Source organism: Bombus impatiens, unplaced genomic scaffold (assembly GCF_000188095.3).
Source record: "Bombus impatiens unplaced genomic scaffold, BIMP_2.2 scf_0526, whole genome shotgun sequence".
NCBI classification, from domain to species: domain Eukaryota; kingdom Metazoa; phylum Arthropoda; class Insecta; order Hymenoptera; family Apidae; genus Bombus; species Bombus impatiens.
Window position 1 is genome coordinate 618745 of NT_176945.1, and position 4675 is coordinate 623419.

Below are 4675 nucleotides of genomic sequence, written 5' to 3' on the forward strand. Positions count from 1 at the left end.
GAAGTCGAAAATATAGAATAACAATTTTTCGTTTGAGGCTTTGTTTTCGAGAAAATCGACTTTGGATTTTCGCTCGGTACGCGTGCACTTTATGACATCTCGTTATAACGGATCTCACTGTAGATCGTTGTCTCGATGGAAAAATTAAAAAAAAAATTTTATTCTATATTTTCGACTTCTTTTTTCGCATAGAATCACCCCCTTTCCGCTTGTACCACCAGTTACCAACCACCCTGTATATCTGTATGCCTCTGCGTATTACGCGCATTCCGTGTATTTTCGCGCTGTTAAATTTCCACGTTTCGAGGAATTTGGAAATGCAACAAATCTTCGCGATATCCCAATGATTAAAAATCCCAATAATCGTCACTCTAATTAACCCACTCGGCAAGGGCACTCAACAACCAATATTTTTCCCTGTTTCTAATCGGCGACCGAAGCTGTTTCTACTGTTACGCGCCGAGCAGCATCCACCGGGACAAGCGGCGTCATTGGCCGCTTTATTTCCTCTTCTGGGTCGTGCTGTGCTCTCCAGCCACGATGAAACAGCGAGAGAGAAAGAGAGAGAGAGGAAGGTCTTCTATCCGTCTTCTCTTCGTCTTCTTCCCTCTACTTCCGTCGTTTCGTTAAGTCCGTGCGCGCGCGGCCACACTCACACACGTTCAAGAGCCACGTGCACAAACACGCAGTAATAAGACAGTGGAGTAGGTAGGTGAGCTATTAAATATGCATCTCGCGTCATTTGGGGGACGCGGGTCATTATTCCATCCGTTGTCTGTCGTGCTGCTAACTTAAGTCCATCCGCAACGATGCCGTGCCTTCGTTGCAACCGCACACGCTCTCCCTTTTCTATGAATCGATGGATGATCCGATGGAACGCAAGCGCGAGACAGGTCGTGAAATCATCGACAAGGTCATTTGGGACCTTCGTGGGGGGTGGTATGGTGACTTGTCGAGGGAACGAGTTAGTTTAATTTGATCAAGTTTGCGGGTTTGCTTGGTAGGGAAATTATGATCGTCAAGCACGGCACTGACAGTATTAATTGTCATATCTTTCTACGTTTACCCATTGCGTTAAGGATTATCATTAGGATCGAACGTTTTACCATTTGATCGCCATCACACGATTGCATTTGTAACAACGTTTGATTTAAATATTAACTTTGGCTTCAACTTTTTGGTCACGATGTTGCAACGGTGATGGAGTAAGGATTGTTTAAATAATTATTAGAACAATCGCAAAGCAAAGGGTTAAAGGTTATATACTGTTGAGATAGTCAATAGATTTTAATCCTAGGATGCTTGTTCATCTAGAATTTTCTTCGTCTAAAACTTGTCTCTCGTACATTTTCATAATTGGAGTGTTAGAGAGTTCCCAGTACAGTGTTGAAGAAATGTACAGTCGTAGATTTTGTACGGTGTATTATCGTGAGATTAATAAATTAATAGAAATACGAAGATGTTAAAACGACGAAGCCCGTTGATAGGTGTTGCGTATGATCAGGTGCGAAGAATATGAACGTACTCGTGAAAGTTTTTCCTCTGTAACGAAGATTCAGTCACTGTACGAACATCTTCAGTCACATTATCAGACACTTGGGAACTTCGTCCTAAACGTCCACTTGACTAGATCGTTCCTGAAACAGGCCAATCTCCGCCCATTACAAAGCTCATCGATCACTTTTAAAGCCACCCCAACTGCTTCATTCTTCCAGCCAGCAAGGACCCACCTCCCATTAACCAAATCTTCTATCCCGCCCTCACAGACTCCAAACTGAACCACCTGACTAGAAAACAACCTTCTATATCTGCATACACATCCACACATTCCCACAACAATCACAAAAAACAGAGCAAAAAGAGTGGGCAACCACTCTGGAACGCAGTCCCCGAAAAATCCCAGTTTCCCTGGTAATCGCGGTGATTTATCCTCGAATCGTGAAGGGAAAAAACGTGGAACCTTTCGTTCCGCTCCGCTCTTCCCGGCCATTCGAACGAAATGATGCGCAGGTAAGAGGGTCTCTCCTTTTTCTACTCTCGATTCACCAGAATACGGTGCATTCGATCGTGTGTACGCGACGAAAGAGGTGAACATCCCCTATTCTACGGTACACTCTCGTCCAGAAGTCACGAGAATGAATAGTCGCACACTTCTGGCGCAATGATTCTTGCATCTGCAAAAATCTGAGTGTCTTAGTTGGATTTTATTATTTATCCACGAATCACTGGACGTTCGATTAAATCGAGATGCGGATGAGTTTGTAGTATGAAATAGCCTATATCGTGCTTCTACTTGCTCTGCAGGTTAAGAATTACTTGGAAAATATAACCTTCCGCGTGTCAACGCTTATAAAAGTCTTAAGAGAATTTTAGAATTTTTAGAACATAAATAAGAGCGAAACAACGACAACGGGTTTCCTATGAAATTCATCTAAATTCCTTTTCGTAGAATTCAGAGTAGGAGACCGTGAAGCATTATTATCATATAATATATATAATATATAATAAGTAAATAATAGTCTTAATGGTCTTGTACGAACAATAAATTCCAATCGATGAATTATTTTCGAAGCACATTAGATCGATTCTTCGAGTTTCCCATGAAACCAGTAACGATCATTTTGCCGAGAGGAAGCAAGTGTCCGGTGACTTATGGACAGGACTGTACGTATCACGAATAAGTTGATGTCCAGAAAAATGTGGAAGAAGGTCGAAGGTAGGTTGAGAAGCGGCGTCGCGAGGCACGGCGTCGTAATAATCGCTGGATCGAGACGAAACGGCAGCCGATCATTAAATTGTTCCGGCCCCGGTTAACACTAGGAAGAGGCGATCAGAGAGAAAGAGAGAGGAGACTATGGCTCGGTGTGGGTGGCGAGCTTCCCGCGATTGGTCAATTAACAAGTGCATTAGAAAATAATGAGGCTTCTCGTGTCGCGGAGCGCACGGTCACCTCTAACCTTGCACCCACGTATAACCGCCATGTGCATAGCGCGCGAGTTTGTGTGTGTGTGTGTGTGTGGATGGCACGCGTGTGCAGCCGTTTCGTAGCGCTAATTGAAGAGGATTCGTCGCGAAAGTAATTCGCAACGCTTCATGGAGAAGCACACTGTGTCGAGCTTCGTATGAGGAGACACGTTGAAGCAAAGCACCGAGAAGAGAGTTTGTTACGAAATTTCTTGTTGGGTGGTTGGAGAAAAATTTTCCTTTAGCGAGAGAATAGTAATTGGCATAACTATAAATTGGTAGATAAATTAGTAGAACTCCATGTATTTGTGATATGTGCAAATGCGGGCTATACGGAAGAAGGGTGAATCAATTTCGTTGAAACTCATCGTTGCATTTTTCAATTTTCATAAAACAAATTATTCAACTCTATTAGAACATGATCATCGGCAATAGAATATTATTATTGTCAATAAAAAAATACTCTTTCGTTTAAAAATACATTCTAAACTGATCAAATAATTAATGTTCTTGTACACGATGTACATAAATAACAATATTTTTATTTTCTACTATAGCGCAGCTTTCCATTTCGTATCATTCAACAAGTTCACGAACGTAATAGCACAATCTACCGCAAGGTAATTGGTACATTCCAAATTGTCATTACATCAAAAACATAGCATTATCAACATTCTCCACCGTTCGACCGATCGTACAACAAAAAGGTAACCTGAACGAGGATGCAACGATGGGCGAAAGAAGAAGGAGATTCGCGCATTTCCACCTGTTTACACCGGTTGCTTATTGCCGACGATGTATACCTGAGCGGCAAAACTAGTTGTCTAATTGCGAGACGCTCCCTACGGCGCGGCGGTGGTCATCCGTTTTTATCCTCCTCCGAGAGCTCACGGTCCGCTGACGGCGGTCAACGAGACCGTGCACTCCGTGTCGACTTACACGCGCGACTAACGAGCGAAAACTGCACCCTTTCGTTGAATTTTCTGCTCGAGAAATTGCAATTTTGCGATTTCGCATGATAACGAAGTTGGAGGAAGTGAGCGGTAATTTTTTATACAGAAAACAAAAGCATAATTCCATTCGAAATTATTTTTCATTGTAACGACCGATGATGGAAAACTGAAAGATCGATTTGAAACGTTCGTGACGTACTAACGAACGACGAAATAAAAAGAAGGAAGCGACGATTCGCGAATATCTTCTACGTTGTTCTATCCAAGTTGCGAGTGAATTACGAGTTCACGATTAAGCCTGAACTTTAATTAAACTTCCTCTTCCTCTTTTCAGTTCCGCGCAAAATAACTTGTACAATTCTACGAAGCTATTAATTGTCGCTCGAACGAGATCCACATCTTTCCATAAAGTAAACAGGAATATTCGACAAACGAGGAAAGAAGAAAAAGTAAAGAAACAGGGAAAACCCGAGTTCCAGGAATGAACTTAATCGAACAGTGGATTTTCTATAGAAGACTTCATTTTCAGCTCCTTATCGCTATTCGCCGACTCGATTTCTCAGCGTCGAAAGCGGAAATCAAGAAACAGCTTGGCTCGATCAGCTTCCAGCTAGATTAACGCGTAAAACCGGTAAGTCGGTGTTCTGGTCCCGTATAATCCGCTCGTTTCTTTCTATCCGCGCTTCCTGCGCCCGGATCGCGCCGTGAGAATGCGAAGCCGCGCGCACACCTTCGGGAGAAGCTCGACTTTTTCCCGG

The 4675-nt window shown here is 42.8% G+C and overlaps 1 protein-coding gene across 1 annotated transcript in view; it reads right to left on the reverse strand.

Moving 5' to 3' along the window:
* The window catches only part of LOC100745788 (protein pangolin, isoforms A/H/I/S), a 297400-nt gene that overhangs the window by 143153 nt on the left and 149572 nt on the right, over positions 1–4675 (reverse strand). The gene's annotated exons all lie outside the window — the stretch shown is intronic.